General features: G+C 44.6%; 1 protein-coding gene and 1 long non-coding RNA gene across 5 annotated transcripts in view; one reads left to right on the plus strand and one right to left on the minus strand.

Annotated features, from left to right (window-relative positions):
• Positions 1-13,176: 13,176 nt before the first annotated feature.
• LOC128702321 (uncharacterized) overlaps positions 13,177-26,676 on the plus strand; it is a 47,075-nt gene continuing 33,575 nt past the window's right edge. The window contains exons 1-3 of one of the 4 annotated variants that reach the window (XR_011394224.1): positions 13,241-13,407; positions 13,943-14,121; positions 25,362-25,481. The gene's annotated coding sequence lies outside the window, so the exon portion shown is untranslated. Of the gene's footprint in view, positions 13,408-13,942; positions 14,122-25,361; positions 25,482-26,676 lie in introns of those variants that run through there. The other 3 variants (XR_011394222.1, XR_011394225.1, XR_011394223.1) reach the window with 3 other exon arrangements.
• On the minus strand, positions 25,621-25,992 carry LOC138855072 (uncharacterized). The gene is made up of 2 exons (XR_011394226.1): positions 25,881-25,992; positions 25,621-25,700 (listed from the first exon to the last, which is right to left on the minus strand). It is a non-coding gene; the product is annotated as an uncharacterized lncRNA (long non-coding RNA).

The following is a 26,676-nucleotide window of genomic DNA, read 5'->3' on the forward strand; positions in this document are numbered from 1 at the left end:
GAGGGTGGGTGGGTGGGTGTTAGTGGGCGGGCGACGCCACTGTTTACACTGTTGATCTCATGCTGAACTAATTTATATTTTTTTAAATAAAATGTTACAAAAATAAAAGGTAATTTTGTTTATAATGTAAAAATCCTGTGTTTCCCTGATCTTGCTGAACCAGCCAGACTGATAAAAATTTAAGTACTCTAATGGTTGATGTCACGAGGTTATCAGAATAGTAATTTAAAACATTACTGGTCTTATAACTTCTACTGTCTCTATTACTGGTATTAACATTTTGGGTTTAAGCCTAGCTCCTCAAGCGTCATTAAGGCTTCATAAAACCTGTACACCACAAGTCAAGAATACTTTCATCTCTAAACCAACAATTAAAGCAAACTCCCGACACACACTCAGTGGCTACTTTATTAATGCAAACATCTAAAGGCAAGCAGAAATGGCCATGAGGTTAAGTTGTGGTTTAGATTAAACATCAGAATTGGGAGGAAATATGATCAAAGCGAGTGACCGTGGAAAAATCGTTGGTGCCATTCAGGGTAATCTGAACTTCTCAAACTGCTGATTTCCTGCGATTTTCACGTGCTGCAGCCTCTGACGTTTACAGAGAATGTGTGAAAAACAACAGTTCTGTGGGTGAAAACGTCTTGTTTATGAGACGGGTCAGAGGAGATTGACAAGACTGGTTCAAGGTTACAGGAAGGCGACAGTAACTCAAATAACCACACATTACAATAGTGGTATACTGATCATCTCTTGAGCGCACAACAGGTCGAACATTGAAGTGAATGGGTTAACAGCAGAAGACCACACCGAATTAGACTCCTGTCTGGTAAGTACAGCAATCTGAGGTTACAGTGGGCAAAAGCTCATCAAATCTGGACAGTTGAAGATTGGAAAAGTGTCGTGTGATGTGACGAAACGCCATTTCTGCTTCAACTTGGTGTAAACCTTTGAGATGTGGTGGAACGGGAGATTCGCAGCATGAATGTGCTGCTGACAAAAGTGCAGCAACTGTGTGACGCTATCATGCATACATAGACCAGAATCTCTAAGGAATGTTCCCAGCACCTTGCTGTATCCATGCCAAGAAGAATCCAGGCTGTTCTTGGGGAAAGGGGAGGGAGGTCCTTCTAATACAAGAAAGGTTACCTCGAAATGGCCAGAGTGTATACATACCTATATAAACACCCTTCGATTATTACTGTTGCTGATAACAGTATCACTAAAATTACAGTTGCTGACCACTAACAATCCCTTTTATAGCAGACGAAAGACTGAGAATGTACAGAGATCTCCAAGTATTGGTATCAAGAGCCCAGATTACTGCTAATTCTTATCACGTAAGTATTTTCCATGGAACGCAAGCACGCATTCAAGATACATTATAATTTACTCATTTAAAATAATTGTGGAGGTTCAAAATTTATACACTGATAATCATTTCAGGAACTGGGGCCATGGTAAACCATGTAAAATATCCCCAGTGAAAAACCACGTATTATTAAGCATACATTAAAAGATCACTGTCAAGTCAGACTTTTCTACGTCCATCGATTACGCGAGGAATTACCAATTAACATCATGTTGGTGCCAACGATGAACTGCGTGAAGCTAACACCATCCAGTCCATCAACCAGGAGGTCTAGTCTGAGACCTGGCCGTAGGAAGCGCAGGTAAACTAAGGACGTTGGTTCATAGAAAAAAAAAAAACATTAAAATTATACATAACCCCAGCCCTGAAAAACTCTTGTAATGTCATTTTAAGAACGTAAAGAGAATCATAGTAACCACTGGCTAGTCTTTAACACGTTCACGAGGAAGCGCTAAACCTGTAGGATCATACAGCGCCTGTTGAGTGGGTGGTAATCAGGCGCATGCGCCTGTAGTGAGAACCAGGTCTGATCGAAGGGGGTGGAAACTTCAAATCCTTAGATCAAGAGCTCTTCACTAGCATCAAGGACCCCTCCTTCCCCCTTAGAAGGGTCAAGCTGGAAGTAATGTATCTAGCGGCGTCCTTCCAGTACAAAATATACGCAGAATAATGATTTTCGCCAAGTCAAAACGTCTTCAACTCTTTGCAGTTGGTGATGTAAAACTTTTCAACTGAGTGGGTACGCACGGGAATAAATTAGTGAATTGTGGTAAATTAATACGTCTGTCCGGTAAAGTGTTGTACCTGCATCGCTTGAGGCCAGAAGTGGGAGTGAAATACAGAGGGAGGTGGGTGGCGGCTTGAGGGAGGGTGGAGGGGGGAGAGTTGCAGAGGTGGAAGGCATGAGAAAGTGATTTACAGAGGATAAGATAGTTACTGAGGGAAGGGGTTAAGGGAGGGGAAGAGTTGGAGGGTGAGAGTGAATCTGGAAAGAGGCAGGAGGGAAATGAGAGGGTGGGGTTAAGGGGGGTCAGACTGGTGCATTAAGCGGCCATAACACAGACAAGGACAAGCTTCACCTTGGGTTTAGGACACTTGTTGTTCCAGTCTGGCTGGCTAATGCGCCGTAATGGTTCAGTGTTATCGTAAAAGCAGAATCTGGGTACAAATGTTATGAGCGCTAACTAGTGGCTAGATATAGGTATTGGCCAGGTTAATGACTCGGGGATGGCTCTTCCTTCCCACACTCTGGCTACAGCAACTCTAAAATGACTTGTAATTACTCACTTCAAATGTTATTTGAAAGTTGATATGGTTAAGGTCTTCGCCAACCGCTAAGTATTGGGCACACGAAGTAAGTTCCTAGTATTCGCTCACGCTGATAAACTTGCAAAATCTTCCAGCTGCCTCGGTAGCCTGCAACAAGGCCAGTCGTGGAGCGACGGAGTACAGCTGACGAACCAGTACGTGTTGCAAAACTACCCACCTGTTCATGCCTCTGGGTATCATACATAGCACAAGCGACTCTGTTATTCATCGCTTTTAACAAACAGTTCCTGGCATTTTTATGAATAAAGGGTAAAGGATATAAGCATGCTTATATCCTGGGGTTAAAATGATATCTAAGTATTGACAGTATTTCTTATTAAAACACTTTGAATATCAATCTTAAACCTATTTAATAACTGCTAGGATTCAGGCATACGTCTATGTATGATTTTATTTAAATATAGTATAAGTAGTTTTTTTTTTTCTAGCATTAAAACTGCACATCAGTTAGGTAAAACCAATTCCGGGTCTAAATGACCATTATACAAATTCCACGACGCAATTATCAAAATGTGTCTTATTACTGCAGCAGGAACCTATTATTTATTACAGAAGAGTCCTGCCAGAAGGCGCTACATGTTCTTCAGAATGCGCAAAATTCCAGCCGAATTCATCAGTGCTATGCAAAAGATGACAAAACTTTTAAAATAGTCATCCACTTGAAAAATGTAACTATCTATTAACAAGACTATTCCCACCTCTATAGTGGTCTCTGATTCAGAATCAACACCAATGAGCTGCCTCCCACAACCCACATCATCCAACCCTTTAAGCGCATTCCTCAAAAACCACATTCTCACTACCACTGTTCCCCCACATGTTCTTACCATTGTGTATTCACCACTAACATTCTTAGTACAAGGTAAAAAAAATTGGAGTTAAGTCGCACTTTTACCACAATATTTAATCCCTAACCAATAAGTATCATTAATTTTAGTAAATGCTATTACCATGTAAATCAACCTCTTATGTACTCATGGCACTAAATATATTCGACTTACCTGGTTACACAGCCAATCACTACCATAAAACTCACAATATAGGGGGCAGGTTAAAGCCTAGGCTGTACTGTCAACCTAGAGTCATTTTAAGGATCCATTTCATGTGTATATTAGCAACCAAGAATACATACTTTAATCTGAGGTACATACATCTCCGTGTATATATACGTTCCAGTCTATGTGAATGAACTAAAACACAAAAATATTTAACCCCAAAAAATTACTTTGGTGAATATGTATACACTAAATTTATTTATAATAAACCGAAACTAGTAATGATTATACATTTCAAAACACTACATCATTTACAGTATTATAGTAGTACATAATTCCACTTACCTGACTTCAAAGAATCTGTGAGGAATAGCGCAACAAAAGCCGTTCAGTAATTATAACTGACAGATATTAGCATTAATCTGAAAGTCTAACAGCTCTTCTACTCTTTAAATTAATTTGTTCCAGCCCATTATTATAATAAATTATTTAAACTACGAAAGTTACCTTATATATTTTTTGTCATGCTGCACTTCCCTAAAAAAAAAAAAAATCCTGACCTATATTATTTATTTCTGAAATTTCACTAGTATCTTCTGTCGTAGAAACTGAGTAAATAAGTGCTGAAGACTGTATACATTTATTTGTTATTGACGGTAAACTAACCTGAGCAACTTTTAAGTGGGCGTATTAGGGTTATTGAAAAAAAAATTCATATAAATGCGCCTAAAATTTTGAAGAGCTCGGACTAGTCAAAATATGCACAACAAATTAAATTTTAAAATCTTCCCAAAGATGGCTGCTTCGATTATGTATCCAAGCTATACTTAGGCTTTCCTCAGTGCTAGTAATTAATCAAGATTCTAAGATTTTTAGGCAAAATAATTTTATTAACGACATAGCACTTACCTTATTATGCAGTTGTTAGACTCCGTCAAATAGTCGAATCTTTGACCTCCCAGGAAAATACCATTTACCTGTATGGGAAAATTTTTTATTAATTATATTCATTGAGGATTGTTTTATCGTAAATAGTTCTCTCATATTTTGTTACATACTAACGAAAAGTTAATATCACACACTTTGGAAAAGACACTTTTGAAGTGTCGGTCTATCCTGGACATTTTCATAAAATAACATATTAATTTACCTAACTTATTTACGAATTTTCACAGCTTTATATGAGCATTTTTTCCATGGCAAAGAGGAGTGGACAACAGTCATTATTAAATTCATGGAAGAGCACTAATACCGAAGGGGGTACGGAGCCTGGGAAGTGGGAGGTAATCAGGTTTGATCTATGGAAGGGGCAGGAAGTGCCAATTCCTTGCATGAAAACATCAACACCCCCTCCCCTTCATTACATATGGGAAAAATCTTCAGGTGACCCGGTATAGCCTCTTTACTGTACAACTATATTTTGCAGGAGTATACTAAAAAAATATACGCCTCTCTCGGCCCACACACATTTAATAACTTAACAGCTGCATTACATCTGTAAAAAAAAAATGTGCATTACAAATTAATTTGTACAACTACCTGAAGTATGACAAATTCTTTCTGGTTTACTATCCTGAAAGCATAAGAAATGGTTATAACCAAAATTTTTAACGCAGGCCTCAGTCAGATGACCAAAAGCTCCAGCTGCGGGTCATCATACGACCAGCGTCAAGAAACACTTATCTTGCTTCCTGACAAACATTACCTAACATAACCTCAAGTGTGTTCTTTCTACCCTAAATACTGACTGTGGAAAATTGCATTTATCTGAATGTAACTCATTATGTACATAACAGTAAATGATAAAGATAATATTATTTATCAGAGTTACATAGACAAGTAGGAATTTGGGACACCTAGGTCGCAAAAAATGTCCCCCTTCGATACCTACCACTGTCATAACCACAAGCTGCTCTGGACCTATTAATTAAATGAAATATACATACACCAGGAATACTGGTAAATATATAAATTTGTGGACTGTATATTAAAAATAATAAATGGTTATATATATACACAATTACATAACAGAAGGAAAATATGTCTTAATATCACTCACCAATTTGACTGGAGATTAATGTGTATCATACTCAGAAAACCTCACTAACTAAATCTATGAAAATAATGCTGGCCAGAATTACACAAATCTAGAGAGCTTATCTGAGGTTCATGGAGCTGTCTTGTCCAGTCGTCTGATATCTCAAGTTATGCAGGAATGCACATCCACCAATTTTGCCTCCTATTTGAGAGGTGTCAACACAATTTTAACCTCTAGAGCACAAAAAATTCTTCCCATTACACCAACGTTTGTACAAAATTCAAAACCAAGATGGCGAGTCTCCTGCCCAGACGCAGGCTTTCCGTTTTCTATGACAAATATTATTAAATACAGTATGGCCATCTATTTACATATAAATACTGAATTTCTGGAAAATATATACAGTATTTTCCACACAGACTAACAGTTACCTCAGCAATCATGTAAACTCTTCCAGTCGAGTATTGCGCTGTATTAATTAACTTAGATAATTTAATAACTCCATGCAAAATTAACTAACATTACGTTTTAGTGCTAAATATTAATATTACGGTGTGTACAGTGAGTAATTTTCCTTGCACTTTAATTAATCTCCATCATACAGAAACATTGACTTTCAAATTTTGTCACAGCTGTAATCCTAAACTTTATTTCTTTATTTAGTATATCTATAATTATAAAGCAAATGTAAAATATATTACTTTTTTAGTGAGAACGCGAGAAACCTCTGAGAAATAAAACGGAACTTAAAACAAGATTATTATTATAATCAAAAAGAAGCGCTAAGCCACAATGACTATACAGCACTTAAAACAAGAGATGTATATTTCGGCTTCACTCAAAACCATTTGGTCTCTCGAAGAGCATCTCTTGAGACTGAAATAAACATTTCCCTTTCTAAGCGTGTTGCAATTTTCAAAGTTTCTCACCTTTTCATACATTTACGTGCAAATTATGCTTAAATCCCTAAATTATTATTATTATAATCAAGGGGAAGCGCTAAACCCGTAGGATTACACAGCGCCTGGGAGGGATGTGGAAGGCATTCAGGCTTAATTCGGGGAACTGGAGCACAGATCCAATTCCCTAAATCAAGAGCCCCTCACCAACATCAAGGAACCTTCCATGAGGGGTTAAATCCCTAAAGAAAAGCTAGGTGTACGTGACGTACACACATACTAGGCTAAATTATCTTAATTATATAGTAAAAGCTATATTATTAAAAAAAGCGCTAAACCTACAAGGGTCATATAGTGTTAAAAGCTATAAAATTAGGTACTTAATATTGGCTACTGTTCAAAGCTATTACTAGGCGAAAATCGGGCATTAACTTACCGTTTACAATAAGTACAATGTATAATATTTCCACAAATTGTTATTTTGGAAGATATTAGCGAAAATAGATTTATTCTGGTTGCGCAGGGCGTCTGATCCAGTCAACTATTAGTACCGATGGTTGGTAAGGTTTGTCAGGAAACAGGACAAGCGTTTCCTGACGCGGGTCTTAGTCATATGATGACCCATTGATGGAGCTTTTGGTCATCTGACCGAGACCTTCAGCTGGCTTACCGGTCCACCTCTTTAGAAATCATGGCTATGATTAGTACCGAGTTGTGATACTCACCAGGCTGAACATAAAGGCGCACCAGTACCGATGGCGGAGCAAGGCTATATTATTCTAGCCTAAATTAGGTAGTTTCGTTAGATTAGGTTATTTTTCTCAGTTGCACAACAAAAAAAATAATCAGAGGAAACCATCTTAATTTCAATATTGTAAAATTTAAACAATAGCTAACGGCCGAAATCTGATGAGAAGTCGTCCCTAATTACCATATTATAATCAAAACTAAACGCTATTACCACATCATCCAAGGTAAAACCATCAATAAATATTATTCATAGGAAAGCACTAAACAGGAAGGGGTCATACATTACGAATAAAATTATCAACATACCAAGAAATTCTGCATATATTTCCTCCCTGATTTGGGTCAGTCTTGACAGGGTGGTCATTCTTGACAGGGTGGTTTGTCTTGACAGGGTGGTCAGCCTTGACAGGGTGGTTTGTCTTGACAGGGTGGTCAGCCTTGACAGGGTGGTTTGTCTTGACAGGGTGGTCAGCCTTGACAGGGTGGTTTGTCTTGACAGGGTGGTCAGCCTTGACAGGGTGGTCAGCCTTGACAGGGTGGTCAGCCTTGACAGGGTGGTCAGTCTTGACAGTGGTCAGTCTTGACAGAGTGGTCAGCCTTGACAGTGGTCAGTCTTGACAGTGGTCAGTCTTGACAGTGGTCAGCCTTGACAGTGGTCAGTCTTGACAGGGTGGTTTGTCTTGACAGGGTGGTCAGCCTTGACAGGGTGGTCAGTCTTGACAGGGTGGTCAGCCTTGACAGGGTGGTCAGTCTTGACAGGGTGGTCAGTCTTGACAGGGTGGTCAGTCTTGACAGGGTGGTCAGTCTTGACGGGGTGGTCACTGCATAACACTTCATCCTTCTTCCACGTCGACCTGGCGTTATTCTCAGCGATAAAAAATAGCAAATCTTGGTTTTCGGCGCCATACATGCCTGAGCAGTTCACAAATTTCAAATTATAGAATACAGCCTCGCCATGATGGTAGTGGCGGTGGTGTTGGTTACTTGTTCGGCAGCAGTAAGAGAACGGTGCTGTGCTTCCATCCTGTGTTCAGTTGGTGCTCTCCCTTGTGGGTTTAGAGATTGTTTTTGATTATAATAATCAACTAGTGGTCAGAGATATGTAGACTGACCAGCCATGCAGGGCTGGTCACTAGTGTTGGCAGTAATGTCTCTCCGGGACGGTATAACAAGAATTGCAGCTCATTTGTCACTGATTCCTCTGTGTCGGACATCTTTCACACAGTGATGGGGTCTCTCAGCATGCGAGAAAGGCCATGGAATTAGCAGAATAAGGAAGATATATGGGGAGCTCCTGAGTGTACGTACGTCCTCAAATGCAGCAGCAGTGTCTCTGTCAGGGTCTCACCTTCCAACAAGGAGGGAACACTTCTGATTGGCTACTATACCTTGAATGATTTCTGATTGGCTCTCGGAGTTGATATTTCCAATATTTATCACCATTTCACACTTATTATAACTCGTTTCAGGTTATTCATAATTTAAAAACAGCCTAGTACCTTAATTAAATATGCCCTTAGCCTAGTACAACACCAAATATTAAAAAAATATGTATACATGTACTAACCTTTTTAAAGAGTAAACTTTCAGTGTTGGAATGGTATATTAGTGACTATGGGGGACTCAAGTATAAAAGGGCATGAATATTAACAAAAAGAATATAGGTCCATTATGGACCTAGTATGTCTCCTTCATCAATCACATGTTCACCCTTCTCCTGTAACAAGGAAATAAAATTATGGGGCTCCAGAGCGTTAACATGTCCTGGCATCTTTATTTGCTAAGTATAAAGCTCTCCTACAACACAGGATCATTTAAGGTTGCATTTCTCCTGTACATCATCAATTAAAAACAGGAATTATAGTAAACTTTCAGTGTATATGCACTAAGAGATACACACTTCTCGGTATATACACCCTGTGGATGACTGGCTGGTTAATTAATTGAGTTTATAGCCTGTGGAGTACACGAGGGTCATTAAGGCTGCATGTAACCGCTTCACCTCCAGCCATGTTATGTTATGTTAATCAAGGGGAAGCGCTAAACCCGGAGGATTATACAGCGCCTGGAGGGGGATGTGGAAGGCATTCAGGCTTAATTCGGGGAACTGGAGCACAGATTCAATTCCCTAAATCAAGAGCCCCTCACCAACATCAAGGAACCTTCCTTGAGGGGACTCACCTCCAGCCAAAAATACTTTACTTCCTTTAATAGAGATTAAAATAAACTTTCAGCATGAATATACGCAAAGGCATACACCTCCAGGAGTATATATCCTTGTATATTGTTGTACATATTATTATTATTATTAAAGATTCGCCGGTATTCTCCCGGCCCGGGCCTTTTCCAAGTGGTGGCCCGGCCTTGGCTCCCTCTTTAGGGAGTGTCTGAGACCTAAGTCTCCCATGGGAGAAGGCACAAGTACCTCCTCATCTTTTAGACCAACTGTCCCCAGGCCTAGCCACAAGCTAGGCCTCTCTGGTCTGCCATCCCCGCCCCAAGGGGGCAAATGGGAATGACAGTCTTATGAGCTAAAGGCTCGGGCTCAGGCACCTACCCTACCCTAGAAGGGTTAGGCATGGTGTCGATGTGTTGTATTATTATTATTATTATTATTAAAGATTCGCCGGTATTCTCCCGGCCCAGGCCTTTTCCAAGTGGTGGCCCGGCCTTGGCTCCCTCTTTAGGGAGTGTCTGAGACCTAAGTCTCCCATGGGAGGAGGCACAAGTACCTCCTCATCTTTGGGACCAACTGTCCCCAGGCCTAGCCACAAGCTAGGCCTCTCTGGTCTGCCATCCCCGCCCCAAGGGGGCAAATAGGAATGACAGTCTTGTGAGCTAAAGGCTCGGGCTCAGGCACCTACCCTACCCTAGAAGGGTTAGGCATGGTGTCGATGGATGTGTTGTATATATCCTTGGGATTAGAGTAAGTATTATCAGTCTGTCTGCAGAAAATAAATTATATTATTATGTAAAATTAGATTAAATACTTTTAAACTAGTATTATAAATAAAATTTTATGTATAACATTTATATTTTAAATTATTTAGTATTATCATAAAAATAATATTTAACATTAGTTAATAATAAAATATATTGGATATCTTAAATCAATCAAATACATGTTTAACCAGGGCCGGATTTAGACCTTGGGGGGGGGGGGCAGGGCACTTTAGGTTTGGGGGCCCTCAACATGGAAATTTAATTGAATAACAAATAAGAAATGAGCTAAAATGAATGATAAACAACAATGCAACATGGTTTCAGAGCAGGTCGCTCCTGCCTTTCGCAACTGCTTGACCACTATGATATGGTCCTAGATGCACTGGAAAACAAACAGAATGCAGATGTAGTATACACAGACTTTGCAAAAGCCTTTGACAAGTGCGACCATGGTGTAATAGCACACAAAATGCGTGTTAAAGGGATAACCGGCAAAGTAGGCAGATGGATCTTCAACTTTCTAACCAATCGCACACAAAGAGTAGTGGTAAACAGAGTTAAATCAGATGCTGCCATAGTGAAGAGCTCTGTCCCACAAGGCACAGTACTCGCACCTATCCTGTTCCTTATTCTCATATCAGACATAGACAGAGATGCAAACCACAGCACTGTATCATCTTTTGCAGACGATACTAGGATCTGCATGAGAGTGTCATCCACTGAGGACACGGCAAAGCTCCAAGAAGATATAAACCAAGTTTTCCAATGGGCAACAGAGAACAATATGATGTTAAATGAAGACAAATTCCAACTACTCCGTTATGGAAAACTGGAGGAAATAATAACTAGAACTGAGTATACTACAAACTCTAATCACACAATAGAGCGGAAAAGTAATGTGAAGGACCTGGGTGTGGTAATGTCCGAAGATCTCACCTTCAAGGACCACAACAATGCCACTATCATATCTGCTAGGAAACTGATAGGATGGATAATGAGAACATTCAAGTCAATGATGATCCTTTTTAAATTACTTATTCTTTCAAGACTGGAATACTGCTGTACATTAACATCCCCATTCAAGGCAGGTGAAATTGCAGAATTAGAGAATGTACAGAGAACCTTTACTGCACGTATAAGTTCCATCAAACACCTTAACTACTGGGAGCGCCTGGAAGCACTTGACTTGTACTCACTAGAGCGCAGGCAAGAGAGATATACCATAATCTACACCTGGAAGATTCTGGAGGGACTGGTCCCTAATATGCACACAGCAATTACTCCATACGAAAGCAAAAGACTTGGCAGGCGATGCAACATACCCCCAGTGAAAAGTAGGGGCGTCACTGGTACACTAAGAGAAAACACAATAAGTGTCCGGGGCCCAAGACTGTTCAACAGCCTCCCACCAGCAATAACGAGCATTACGGGAAGACCCTTGGTTGTTTTCAAGAGGGAGCTGGTCAGATACCTAAAGACGGTGCCGGATCAGCCGGGCTGTGGTTCGTACGTTGGATTGCGTGCGGCCAGCAGTAACAGCCTCGTTGATCAGGCCCTGGTCCTCCGGGAGGCTTGGTCGTGGACCGGGCCGCGGGGGCATTGATCCCCGGAATGCCCTCCAGGTAGACTCCAGGCAGGTTTCGAAGAAGACGTCTGATCAATATTATTGATTTTAAGAATGACCGACTATAATTTTCAGTTTGTAATGTATTTCGTCTACACTATATAATAATTACCGATGTGTATTTATTTATATCTTTGTTATCATGCTTTCGGTATCTATATATATGGTGGCAGTTGACCAAACGGACAGATGCTTTTCTGACAGGAAGGACACTACTCCCACGAGCCCTCCAAGGGCGGGGATGGTACCAGAGCCAGAGCTTACTACCACGTGCAGCTCACACGACTGCCGCTCCCATGAGCCTCCCTGGGGTGGGGCAGATGGCAGACCAGAGGCCTAGCTTCTCCCTACAAGTCCCGTGAGGGCAGGGAATGGGGCTAGGCCTGGGGACAGTTGGTTCCGAAGCTGAGGAGGTACTTGTACCTCCTCCTGTGGGAGACATAGATCTCAAGACACTCCCAAGACATGGAGCCAAGGGCGGGTCACCATCAGGAAAAGACCCGGGCCGGGAGAATTACCGGCGAATCAGGAACAACAACAATCTGACAGGAAATCACATGGCTGGGTCTGAATCACATGGTGACGCTTCACTGTTCATGTCTACCGAAGTATCTGTATAATGTGGTTGATTCATCGCCTCTACTATCTTGATCTGTTATGTTCTTTTTATTTTCTGCAGATGTACTTGGGAATGCGGGTGGATCCTCAGAAGAAACATCATCTGGTAGTGGTGTTCGTTCTTCATGAGTAAATAGAATCATCAAAACTTATTGCTTGGGTACCATTGAAAATTGAGTTGGGCAAATATTCTGTTAGTGGGATGGATTGTGAAGGACCTGCCTAGTATGGGCCAACAGGCCTACTGCAATGTTCCTCCTTTCTTATGTTCTTAATTCATTTTATTAATTAAACTAATTTTTTATTGTTACATTTTGTTATAAAGGAAGTCCTTCGTCTGGGGGCCCCTCTGGCAGGGAGGCCCTGGGCAGTTGCCCTCTTATAAATCCGGCCCTGGGCAGTTACCCCTTTATAAATCCGGCCCTGGTACTAGTGGTACAATAGTTGTGGAGTTCAGCGCCTCTGGTGGTGAGAGTGGTGGCCTTGAGAGAGGTTCCTTGAGAGTGGTGATGGCATAGATCACATCCAAAGAAAGTGATCTATGGCACCTGGGAGTGAACTTATCGTCCTAGGTGGTCCATGACCCCCCACGGGTTGAGCGCCCCACCATGAGTAGTACTGATAGTTATGGTGTAGTACTGCCATCTAGTGGTGGTAGTCAGAGTTAGTCAGGTTATCAGTGATAGTGTTATAGTGAAGGTCAGGACAGTGACCAACCTCAAGGGCACTGAAGGTCAGTTGAACTTTAATGGTAGTACAGGAGAGGTGTGTTGCTCCTCCTCCTGCCGCCCCGCCGGCTTTACCGCTTTCTCATCCTTTTAATACACCTAAATAACGTAAGTATTGTCTGGTGACGTATTTGTCAGTGCAACAGCAGAGTTGAGCTGCAGCTCCTGGTCCTTATCACCAGTTTGGTCACCAAATTATTATTTTAAGTCTTAATTTTCTATGGGGTCTAATGTCTTAGAGGGGGGCGGGGGTGACTGACCTTAGTGGAGGGGTTTTGATGCGAGGAACTGGAGCTACTCCCCTTCCTCTGATCAAACAATAACTCTCACACTAGGCGTTACAAAACCCATAATGGTTTTTCCAGTTCTGGGCTATTTTTTCCATTATTGAAAGATAACTTAGCGAAGGTCTCTTGATCCAAGGAACTTGTCTTGTGATCCAGATATAGACTTCCATGTTAACAAATTGTTAGTCACCAGGTTTACGTGAAAGAAATATTTATTAAAAGAAAAGATAGCTGTACTGTTAAACATTAATGGTTGTATCAGTCAGGCAGTAATGTTACTAGTTTATATTACATGGTAATGTTTGCCTATAAATGTGTGTAATGTTCATGGTTTTAATGCGACTGTTTTGTTTCAGGTGTGGTAACTGAGGAGTGCTGTGCCTGGCTGTGTCTGCTGCAACATTGATCAACACAGCACCAGTCTGAGGGGTGGAGACAATCATACAAGTAAATGGTCTGACCCATAGCATTTAGTGTTATATGGAGATGCAGCAGTTGGAGACGTCTTTAGAGGTGGGCAGGGCCCACTTGTAAGGTATTTCCAGGTTATAAATCTGCTGAAGTTTGGTTATTTAATCAGTAATTGTATTAGGTGGGAAGGTGGTGGGGAGAGTATAGGAAAGATTATAAGCAATTGATGTCATAATTAGCTTAGTGGGAAGTATTAGCTTATCTCCCGACCAGAGATGAAATCTCTGGCCAGGAAATAATGGGGAATGTATTCTATAGGTTACCTTGAATGGGGTGGAAATTAAAATTGGAGAAATGAGTTGTAAAGCTTAGAATTGAAGACCGATTAGAGATTTTAGGAAGTTTTAGTTAGTGTAATATTTTCATTATGTAGTCTATACCCATCCTGCAAGATTGTAGGAAGCAGAGATGAAATGTGTAAGTGATATATCATGGCTCAGTTGGTAAGGGCGTCAACTGAAGAACCGAGATTCGATCCCGGTTGTAAGGGCGTCAACTGAAGAACCGAGATTCGATCCCGGGCACAAGTGGGCATGTTCCTTTATATCCATTGGCACTGTTCACATAAGAAAGGAGGAACACTGCAGCAGGCCTACTGGGAGGGGTCGCATCCTGGGACAGTATAAATACCCTAATAAAAATGACATAATATTCTGACTTGATTGTGTAATTGTGTTAATCTACCGTGTTAATAATTATACTGAGATAGTTTAGTGTGGTGAGGGTAATGGTAGAGGTGTTGATGCTGGGTGTGGTGAGGGTAATGGTAGAGGTCTTGATGCTGGGTGTGGTGAGGGTAATGGTAGAGATCTTGATGCTGGGTGTGGTGAGGGTAATGGTAGAGATCTTGATGCTGGGTGTGGTGAGGGTAATGGTAGAGATCTTGATGCTGGGTGTGGTGAGGGTAATGGTAGAGATCTTGATGCTGGGTGTGGTGAGGGTAATGGTAGAGGTCTTGATGCTGGGTGTGGTGAGGGTAATGGTAGAGATCTTGATGCTGGGTGTGGTGAGGGTAATGGTAGAGGTGTTGATGCTGGGTGTGGTGAGGGTAATGGTAGAGGTCTTGATGCTGGGTGTGGTGAGGGTAATGGTAGAGGTCTTGATGCTGGGTGTGGTGAGGGTAATGGTAGAGGTCTTGATGCTGGGTGTGGTGAGGGTAATGGTAGAGGTCTTGATGCTGGGTGTGGTGAGGGTAATGGTAGAGGTCTTGATGCTGGGTGTGGTGAGGGTAATGGTAGAGGTGTTGATGCTGGGTGTGGTGAGGGTAATGGTAGAGGTCTTGATGCTGGGTGTGGTGAGGGTAATGGTAGAGGTGTTGATGCTGGGTGTGGTGAGGGTAATGGTAGAGGTGTTGATGCTGGGTGTGGTGAGGGTAATGGTAGAGGTCTTGATGCTGGGTGTGGTGAGGGTAATGGTAGAGGTGTTGATGCTGGGTGTGGTGAGGGTAATGGTAGAGATCTTGATGCTGGGTGTGGTGAGGGTAATGGTAGAGGTGTTGATGCTGGGTGTGGTGAGGGTAATGGTAGAGGTCTTGATGCTGGGTGTGGTGAGGGTAATGGTAGAGATCTTGATGCTGGGTGTGGTGAGGGTAATGGTAGAGGTGTTGATGCTGGGTGTGGTGAGGGTAATGGTAGAGGTCTTGATGCTGGGTGTGGTGAGGGTAATGGTAGAGGTCTTGATGCTGGGTGTGGTGAGGGTAATGGTAGAGGTGTTGATGCTGGGTGTGGTGAGGGTAATGGTAGAGATCTTGATGCTGGGTGTGGTGAGGGTAATGGTAGAGGTGTTGATGCTGGGTGTGGTGAGGGTAATGGTAGAGGTCTTGATGCTGGGTGTGGTGAGGGTAATGGTAGAGGTCTTGATGCTGGGTGTGGTGAGGGTAATGGTAGAGGTCTTGATGCTGGGTGTGGTGAGGGTAATGGTAGAGGTCTTGATGCTGGGTGTGGTGAGGGTAATGTTAGAGGTCTTGATGCTGGGTGTGGTGAGGGTAATGGTAGAGGTGTTGATGCTGGGTGTGGTGAGGGTAATGGTAGAGATCTTGATGCTGGGTGTGGTGAGGGTAATGGTAGAGGTCTTGATGCTGGGTGTGGTGAGGGTAATGGTAGAGGTCTTGATGCTGGGTGTGGTGAGGGTAATGGTAGAGGTCTTGATGCTGGGTGTGGTGAGAGTAATGGTAGAGGTCTTGATGCCGGGTGTGGTGAGTGTAATGGTAGAGGTCTTGATGCCGGGTGTGGTGAGTGTAATGGTAGAGGTCTTGATGCTGGGTGTGGTGAGGGTAATGGTAGAGGTCTTGATGCTGGGTGTGGTGAGTGTAATGGTAGAGGTCTTGATGCTGGGTGTGGTGAGGGTAATGGTAGAGGTCTTGATGCTGGGTGTGGTGAGGGTAATGGTAGAGGTCTTGATGCTGGGTGTGGTGAGGGTAATGGTAGAGGTCTTGATGCTGGGTGTGGTGAGGGTAATGGTAGAGGTCTTGATGCTGGGTGTGGTGAGGGTAATGGTAGAGGTCTTGATGCTGGGTGTGGTGAGGGTAATGGTAGAGGTCTTGATGCTGGGTGTGGTGAGGGTAATGGTAGAGGTGTTGATGCTGGGTGTGGTGAGGGTAATGGTAGAGGTCTTGATGCTGGGTGTGGTGAGGGTAATGGTAGAGGTCTTGATGCTGGGTGTGGTGAGGGTAATGGTAGAGGTCTTGATGCTGGGTGTGGTGAGGGTAATGGTAGAGGTGTTGATGCTGGGTGTGGTGAGGGTAATGGTAGAGGTTTTGATGCTGGGTGTGGTGAGGGTAATGGTAGAGGTGTTGATGCTGGGTGTGGTGAGGGTAATGGTAGAGGTGTTGATGCTGGGTGTGGTGAGGGTAATGGTAGAGGTCTTGATGCTGGGTGTGGTGAGGGTAATGGTAGAGGTGTTGATGCTGGGTGTGGTGAGGGTAATGGTAGAGGTCTTGATGCTGGGTGTGGTGAGGGTAATGGTAGAGGTTTTGATGCTGGGTGTGGTGAGGGTAATGGTAGAGGTTTTGATGCTGGGTGTGGTGAGGGTAATGGTAGAGGTCTTGATGCTGGGTGTGGTGAGGGTAATGGTAGAGGTGTTGATGCTGGGTGTGGTGAGGGTAATGGTAGAGGTTTTGATGCTGGGTGTGGTGAGGGTAATGGTAGAGGTCTTGATGCTGGGTGTGGTGAGGGTAATGGTAGAGGTTTTGATGCTGGGTGTGGTGAGGGTAATGGTAGAGGTTTTGATGCTGGGTGTGGTGAGGGTAATGGTAGAGGTGTTGATGCTGGGTGTGGTGAGGGTAATGGTAGAGGTGTTGATGCTGGGTGTGGTGAGGGTAATGGTAGAGGTCTTGATGCTGGGTGTGGTGAGGGTAATGGTAGAGGTCTTGATGCTGGGTGTGGTGAGGGTAATGGTAGAGGTGTTGATGCTGGGTGTGGTGAGGGTAATGGTAGAGGTCTTGATGCTGGGTGTGGTGAGGGTAATGGTAGAGGTGTTGATGCTGGGTGTGGTGAGAGTAATGGTAGAGGTCTTGATGCTGGGTGTGGTGAGGGTAATGGTAGAGGTGTTGATGCTGGGTGTGGTGAGGGTAATGGTAGAGGTCTTGATGCTGGGTGTGGTGAGGGTAATGGTAGAGGTCTTGATGCTGGGTGTGGTGAGGGTAATGGTAGAGGTGTTGATGCTGGGTGTGGTGAGGGTAATGGTAGAGATCTTGATGCTGGGTGTGGTGAGGGTAATGGTAGAGGTGTTGATGCTGGGTGTGGTGAGGGTAATGGTAGAGGTCTTGATGCTGGGTGTGGTGAGGGTAATGGTAGAGATCTTGATGCTGGGTGTGGTGAGGGTAATGGTAGAGGTGTTGATGCTGGGTGTGGTGAGGGTAATGGTAGAGGTCTTGATGCTGGGTGTGGTGAGGGTAATGGTAGAGGTCTTGATGCTGGGTGTGGTGAGGGTAATGGTAGAGGTGTTGATGCTGGGTGTGGTGAGGGTAATGGTAGAGATCTTGATGCTGGGTGTGGTGAGGGTAATGGTAGAGGTGTTGATGCTGGGTGTGGTGAGGGTAATGGTAGAGGTCTTGATGCTGGGTGTGGTGAGGGTAATGGTAGAGGTCTTGATGCTGGGTGTGGTGAGGGTAATGGTAGAGGTCTTGATGCTGGGTGTGGTGAGGGTAATGGTAGAGGTCTTGATGCTGGGTGTGGTGAGGGTAATGGTAGAGGTGTTGATGCTGGGTGTGGTGAGGGTAATGGTAGAGATCTTGATGCTGGGTGTGGTGAGGGTAATGGTAGAGATCTTGATGCTGGGTGTGGTGAGGGTAATGGTAGAGGTGTTGATGCTGGGTGTGGTGAGGGTAATGGTAGAGATCTTGATGCTGGGTGTGGTGAGGGTAATGGTAGAGGTCTTGATGCTGGGTGTGGTGAGGGTAATGGTAGAGGTGTTGATGCTGGGTGTGGTGAGGGTAATGGTAGAGGTCTTGATGCTGGGTGTGGTGAGGGTAATGGTAGAGGTCTTGATGCTGGGTGTGGTGAGGGTAATGGTAGAGGTGTTGATGCTGGGTGTGGTGAGGGTAATGGTAGAGGTGTTGATGCTGGGTGTGGTGAGGGTAATGGTAGAGGTCTTGATGCTGGGTGTGGTGAGGGTAATGGTAGAGGTCTTGATGCTGGGTGTGGTGAGGGTAATGGTAGAGATCTTGATGCTGGGTGTGGTGAGGGTAATGGTAGAGGTCTTGATGCTGGGTGTGGTGAGGGTAATGGTAGAGGTGTTGATGCTGGGTGTGGTGAGGGTAATGGTAGAGGTCTTGATGCTGGGTGTGGTGAGGGTAATGGTAGAGGTGTTGATGCTGGGTGTGGTGAGGGTAATGGTAGAGGTCTTGATGCTGGGTGTGGTGAGGGTAATGGTAGAGGTGTTGATGCTGGGTGTGGTGAGGGTAATGGTAGAGGTCTTGATGCTGGGTGTGGTGAGGGTAATGGTAGAGGTGTTGATGCTGGGTGTGGTGAGGGTAATGGTAGAGGTGTTGATGCTGGGTGTGGTGAGGGTAATGGTAGAGGTCTTGATGCTGGGTGTGGTGAGGGTAATGGTAGAGGTGTTGATGCTGGGTGTGGTGAGGGTAATGGTAGAGGTCTTGATGCTGGGTGTGGTGAGGGTAATGGTAGAGGTGTTGATGCTGGGTGTGGTGAGGGTAATGGTAGAGGTGTTGATGCTGGGTGTGGTGAGGGTAATGGTAGAGGTGTTGATGCTGGGTGTAGTGAGGGTAATGGTAGAGGTCTTGATGCTGGGTGTGGTGAGGTTAATGGTAGAGGTGTTGATGCTGGGTGTGGTGAGGGTAATGGTAGAGGTGTTGATGCTGGGTGTAGTGAGGGTAATGGTAGAGGTCTTGATGCTGGGTGTGGTGAGGGTAATGGTAGAGGTCTTGATGCTGGGTGTGGTGAGGGTAATGGTAGAGGTCTTGATGCTGGGTGTGGTGAGGGTAATGGTAGAGGTCTTGATGCTGGGTGTGGTGAGGGTAATGGTAGAGGTCTTGATGCTGGGTGTGGTGAGGGTAATGGTAGAGGTCTTGATGCTGGGTGTGGTGAGGGTAATGGTAGAGGTCTTGATGCTGGGTGTGGTGAGGGTAATGGTAGAGGTCTTGATGCTGGGTGTAGTGAGGGTAATGGTAGAGGTGTTGATGCTGGGTGTGGTGAGGGTAATGGTAGAGGTCTTGATGCTGGGTGTGGTGAGGGTAATGGTAGAGGTGTTGATGCTGGGTGTGGTGAGGGTAATGGTAGAGGTGTTGATGCTGGGTGTGGTGAGGGTAATGGTAGAGGTCTTGATGCTGGGTGTGGTGAGGGTAATGGTAGAGGTCTTGATGCTGGGTGTGGTGAGGGTAATGGTAGAGGTCTTGATGCTGGGTGTGGTGAGGGTAATGGTAGAGATCTTGATGCTGGGTGTGGTGAGGGTAATGGTAGAGGTGTTGATGCTGGGTGTGGTGAGGGTAATGGTAGAGGTTTTGATGCTGGGTGTGGTGAGGGTAATGGTAGAGGTGTTGATGCTGGGTGTGGTGAGGGTAATGGTAGAGGTCTTGATGCTGGGTGTGGTGAGGGTAATGGTAGAGGTCTTGATGCTGGGTGTGGTGAGGGTAATGGTAGAGATCTTGATGCTGGGTGTGGTGAGGGTAATGGTAGAGGTGTTGATGCTGGGTGTGGTGAGGGTAATGGTAGAGGTTTTGATGCTGGGTGTGGTGAGGGTAATGGTAGAGGTCTTGATGCTGGGTGTGGTGAGGGTAATGGTAGAGGTGTTGATGCTGGGTGTGGTGAGGGTAATGGTAGAGGTGTTGATGCTGGGTGTGGTGAGGGTAATGGTAGAGGTGTTGATGCTGGGTGTGGTGAGGGTAATGGTAGAGGTCTTGATGCTGGGTGTGGTGAGGGTAATGGTAGAGGTCTTGATGCTGGGTGTAGTGAGGGTAATGGTAGAGGTGTTGATGCTGGGTGTGGTGAGGGTAATGGTAGAGGTCTTGATGCTGGGTGTGGTGAGGGTAATGGTAGAGATCTTGATGCTGGGTGTGGTGAGGGTAATGGTAGAGGTGTTGATGCTGGGTGTGGTGAGGGTAATGGTAGAGGTGTTGATGCTGGGTGTGGTGAGGGTAATGGTAGTGGTCTTGATGCTGGGTGTGGTGAGGGTAATGGTAGAGGTCTTGATGCTGGGTGTGGTGAGGGTAATGGTAGAGATCTTGATGCTGGGTGTGGTGAGGGTAATGGTAGAGGTGTTGATGCTGGGTGTGGTGAGGGTAATGGTAGAGATCTTGATGCTGGGTGTGGTGAGGGTAATGGTAGAGGTGTTGATGCTGGGTGTGGTGAGGGTAATGGTAGAGGTGTTGATGCTGGGTGTAGTGAGGGTAATGGTAGAGATCTTGATGCTGGGTGTGGTGAGGGTAATGGTAGAGGTGTTGATGCTGGGTGTGGTGAGGGTAATGGTAGAGGTGTTGATGCTGGGTGTGGTGAGGGTAATGGTAGAGATCTTGATGCTGGGTGTGGTGAGGGTAATGGTAGAGGTGTTGATGCTGGGTGTGGTGAGGGTAATGGTAGAGGTGTTGATGCTGGGTGTGGTGAGGGTAATGGTAGAGGTGTTGATGCTGGGTGTGGTGAGGGTAATGGTAGAGGTGTTGATGCTGGGTGTGGTGAGGGTAATGGTAGAGGTGTTGATGCTGGGTGTGGTGAGGGTAATGGTAGAGGTGTTGATGCTGGGTGTGGTGAGGGTAATGGTAGAGGTTTTGATGCTGGGTGTGGTGAGGGTAATGGTAGAGGTCTTGATGCTGGGTGTGGTGAGGGTAATGGTAGAGGTCTTGATGCTGGGTGTGGTGAGGGTAATGGTAGAGGTTTTGATGCTGGGTGTGGTGAGGGTAATGGTAGAGGTTTTGATGCTGGGTGTGGTGAGGGTAATGGTAGAGGTTTTGATGCTGGGTGTGGTGAGGGTAATGGTAGAGGTCTTGATGCTGGGTGTGGTGAGGGTAATGGTAGAGGTGTTGATGCTGGGTGTGGTGAGGGTAATGGTAGAGGTCTTGATGCTGGGTGTGGTGAGGGTAATGGTAGAGGTGTTGATGCTGGGTGTGGTGAGGGTAATGGTAGAGGTGTTGATGCTGGGTGTGGTGAGGGTAATGGTGGAGGTCTTGATGCTGGGTGTGGTGAGGGTAATGGTGGAGGTTTTGATGCTGGGTGTGGTGAGGGTAATGGTAGAGGTCTTGATGCTGGGTGTGGTGAGGGTAATGGTAGAGGTCTTGATGCTGGGTGTGGTGAGGGTAATGGTGGAGGTTTTGATGCTGGGTGTGGTGAGGGTAATGGTAGAGGTCTTGATGCTGGGTGTGGTGAGGGTAATGGTAGAGGTCTTGATGCTGGGTGTGGTGAGGGTAATGGTAGAGGTTTTGATGCTGGGTGTGGTGAGGGTAATGGTAGTGGTCTTGATGCTGGGTGTGGTGAGGGTAATGGTAGAGGTCTTGATGCTGGGTGTGGTGAGGGTAATGGTAGAGGTCTTGATGCTGGGTGTGGTGAGGGTAATGGTAGAGGTCTTGATGCTGGGTGTGGTGAGGGTAATGGTAGAGGTTTTGATGCTGGGTGTGGTGAGGGTAATGGTAGAGGTTTTGATGCTGGGTGTGGTGAGGGTAATGGTAGAGGTCTTGATGCTGGGTGTGGTGAGGGTAATGGTAGAGGTATTGATGCTGGGTGTGGTGAGGGTAATGGTAGAGGTTTTGATGCTGGGTGTGGTGAGGGTAATGGTAGAGGTCTTGATGCTGGGTGTGGTGAGGGTAATGGTAGAGGTCTTGATGCTGGGTGTGGTGAGGGTAATGGTAGAGGTCTTGATGCTGGGTGTGGTGAGGGTAATGGTAGAGGTTTTGATGCTGGGTGTGGTGAGGGTAATGGTAGAGGTCTTGATGCTGGGTGTGGTGAGGGTAATGGTAGAGGTTTTGATGCTGGGTGTGGTGAGGGTAATGGTAGAGGTTTTGATGCTGGGTGTGGTGAGGGTAATGGTAGAGGTGTTGATGCTGGGTGTGGTGAGGGTAATGGTAGAGGTCTTGATGCTGGGTGTGGTGAGGGTAATGGTAGAGGTCTTGATGCTGGGTGTGGTGAGGGTAATGGTAGAGGTCTTGATGCTGGGTGTGGTGAGGGTAATGGTAGAGATCTTGATGCTGGGTGTGGTGAGGGTAATGGTAGAGGTCTTGATGCTGGGTGTGGTGAGGGTAATGGTAGAGGTCTTGATGCTGGGTGTGGTGAGGGTAATGGTAGAGGTCTTGATGCTGGGTGTGGTGAGAGTAATGGTAGAGATCTTGATGCTGGGTGTGGTGAGGGTAATGGTAGAGGTCTTGATGCTGGGTGTAGTGAGGGTAATGGTAGAGGTCTTGATGCTGGGTGTAGTGAGGGTAATGGTAGAGGTCTTGATGCTGGGTGTGGTGAGGGTACTGGTAGAGATCTTGATGCTGGGTGTAAGGAAAGCCTATTAAATCAGGCATAGGCACTATAAAGCCATAAGACAGAAGCACTAAAGCAGGCCTATTGGCCCATGTTAGGCAGGGCCAGCTCTCAACCACTCATTTGTCTAACATATTTTTAAAACTACACAGCCAGAGTTCGTCGCACATGACGGGATAAATTTTCCTTGGGCAGAATATATTGTAGCCGGAAAAATCAATAACAATTCCTTAGAAATGTGGAATTACCCACATCAACATATTTTCAGTAGGGTTGTAGAGGGCCTCGCCAAGTAATTTTATGCTTTGAAGTCCCAAATATATTTTCAGTAGTATAGCCTTGTAGGTTTAGAGCTTACGATTCCAGAGTCTGAATTAGAGCGTCTTGGGGGGGGGAGCATTTTTGAAATTGTTATACAGTATATTTTTAGAGAGATTTTGTAGATGTGATTGATCTTACCTAGACCCCCCCTTGATCTTACCTAGACCCCCCCTTGATCTTACCTAGACCCCCCTTGATCTTACCTAGGCCCCCTTGATCTTACCTAAACCCCCTTGATCTTTCATTCACCTCCCTTCATCCCCACCTTTCGCCGCCACTGCTCTGCAAATTACTAAGGCCTATACCTGGAGTATGCTTCATAGTCGTGGTGTTATATATATATAACACTTTGTAGGTCTACAATTATTTAGTTTCAACTAACAAAATAACTTGCAGAATAAGGTGGTGTTAAGTAGGATAGGTAAGGTATAGAACTGGAGAATCTGCTATATGCATTATGAGTGCATATAGCAGGGGAGAGTAATCTCCCCTGAAGGCATAGATTACGTAGAACTGTGGGCCTTGGAACCCACCAACGACCTTCAGAAGCTGTGTGAAATCTGTATTGCACGTGGTTTCTGTGGGGATGTTGGTGGGTTTCGGGCTTTGGGTAGTGGTTGTGGTGGGTGTTCTACGTATTTTATGCCTTTGGCCATAAAATATCGATTCATTGAGTTTACATAATTTCATCATTTTGGAAAATTTAATCGGCGTTCAGGTTCCTATGAATATAAAAGTATTAGCGTTCAGAATTACAGTTGGTGTAACGCTTCTGGCAGCAGACGTTAATGATGACATTAATGAAAACCTCTGTGATCGGAAGTGAAGTGTTAGTCGGTAGAAAGGATTCGCTAACATCTGATGCTGATGAGTATAGTTGGGGGAGGGGGTATTTTAGTGTGGTATTAGTGAGAATAGGATTATTAACCCTACTGGGTTAGAAACCCAGAAAAATAGGGAGAGGGGGGGGTGAATGTAGTGGTCCTCAGGTTATGCCTAGGATGCCAGCCATAACTGGCAGGTAAGGTAGGTTATGAATTAAGGATAGCAAAGTAGTGTGTTAGGAAACGGGTATACGGCAGAGCTCCAACTGGTTAGATAAGTGTTGGGTGTTAGCCTAGTGTGTTACGAGGGACGTGGAAGTGTAGGGTTAATACAATGTTGTCTTAATGATCTTACTTTCGCTAGTACAAAGACACTCCTTGAAGGTAGTTATCGAGATAAGCAGTTGCAAGTACCCTCCCCTTCCTTGGATCAAACCTGATTGTCTAACAACTTAGGGGTTATACACATTCCCCATGGATATTATAGTTATGGGAAATTTTATTTAGGTAAATGTGCACTTATGTCAAATTGTTTGAAAGGAAGGGGAGAGGAGCGGTGAATTTTTGGGGGACTGACTTTGAATCAAACCTGATAGGCCGATGAGGGGAGTAGTGCAAGTTAACTGGAAAAAAAAATTTGGCAGTCAAATGTAGGCGTCTAAGGGATATTAGGAGTAGGTTTGGGTAGATATGTTACGGAGTTTACCCTCCATTACAAACTTTTAATTGCCGCAGAATCCTCATGACAAGACAACACTGGAGACAAGAGGTGATCATGTGATCATTAGCCTGTGTTAGAAGACTGGGCAGTCATGTACAACACTTCCGCGTGCACGAGTGTTGCAACACTTACCTTCCTGACAAAAACACAAGGTCATGAAATTTAAAAATGTATCATACCTCAAACTACTACTAATGGCAGTATTGAGGCTGTCCGCCTCATTACTACTATTGTTAGTAGGGTTGGGGTAGGTGTATATTTTTTTTTTTCCCCCGAGCTTAAAGCTCCCGAATTGTGTGAATGTTGTACTGCTGACAAATACAACAGTTGAGGCTATCTCGGTTATTTCCTTTTTCTATTTCTTTTGTGTTCCTTGAACACCTTTGTGTTCCTTGAACACCTTTGTGTGTGTGTTCCATGAACATATCTTTGCTGTGATAAAGAAAGATAATTTATTTATTACGTTTAATTAATGATCTTAAGTTTATCGAGTCTTGTAGGTTGAAGATATTCTCCGTGTTGTGGGCAGCTGCTGTGTGGTGAAGTCCGTGTTGTGGGCAGCTGCTGTGTGGTGAAGTCCGTGTTGTGGGCAGCTGCTGTGTGGTGAAGTCCGTGTTGTGGGCAGCTGCTGTGTGGTGAAGTCCGTGTTGTGGGCAGCTGCTGTGTGGTGAAGTCCGTGTTGTGGGCAGCTGCTGTGTGGTGAAGTCCGTGTTGTGGGCAGCTGCTGTGTGGTGAAGTCCGTGTTGTGGGCAGCTGCTGTGTGGTGAAGTCCGTGTTGTGGGCAGCTGCTGTGTGGTGAAGTCCGTGTTGTGGGCAGCTGCAAATTTTCAAAGATGTCATCACCGGCAGCAACACCCCAAAACAATGTCTGCAAGATAAAAAGTATGGACATTACTAGATTATTCATGAACTGCAGTAAGTAATAGTTTGAAAAGACTATTTAAAATACTTCCGTCAACTTTCTGTAGAAAGAAAAATTCCTAAAATATTCTCTCAGCTGATCTATCAAAAATTATCATGAAATTGGAGTAATGAAAGTTTAAATTACCACACGTTGATGAACTGGAAGAGCTGGAGGTGTTGATGGTGTGGTGGATGGCAGAGGAGTGACTAGTGGCGCCACTATTCTTGACCTCCATGGCTAAATGGCGCCATTGACCTGGCGGAGGGGGTGATGACGTCAGTGGTTGTTTGTGGGGAGGGGAAGTTCGTTAGGGGAAGAGTCGGGGGTTGGCTACTGATGGGGTGGGTGAGTAGTTAGTTGTTACTGGTAGGGGGGTGAGAGGGGGGTAGGGGGATGGTTGTCACTTGGGAATGCCTTCATGCAGTTTAAAAGCTCTTGATCTAAGAAATTTGAGCTAACTTCCCCTTCCTTGGATGAAACCGAATTACTTCCAACTCCCCAGGCACTGTATGTCCCTTTGTGTGTGATTCTTTATCTTTTAACTCCACGCCTCTTGCCAAGACCCTCGCATTTACTTCTCTTACAACCCCATCTGTTTAATATATTTATAGATGGGGTTGTAAGAGAAGTAAATGCGAGGGTCTTGGCAAGAGGCGTGGAGTTAAAAGATAAAGAATCACACACAAAGTGGGAGTTGTCACAGCTGCTCTTTGCTGATGACACTGTGCTCTTGGGAGATTCTGAAGAGAAGTTGCAGAGATTGGTGGATGAATTTGGTAGGGTGTGCAAAAGAAGAAAATTAAAGGTGAATACAGGAAAGAGTAAGGTTATGAGGATAACAAAAAGATTAGGTGATGAAAGATTGAATATCAGATTGGAGGGAGAGAGTATGGAGGAGGTGAACGTATTCAGATATTTGGGAGTGGACGTGTCAGCAGAT

This window comes from Cherax quadricarinatus, chromosome 80, assembly GCF_038502225.1.
Source record: "Cherax quadricarinatus isolate ZL_2023a chromosome 80, ASM3850222v1, whole genome shotgun sequence".
Lineage (NCBI taxonomy): Eukaryota > Metazoa > Arthropoda > Malacostraca > Decapoda > Parastacidae > Cherax > Cherax quadricarinatus.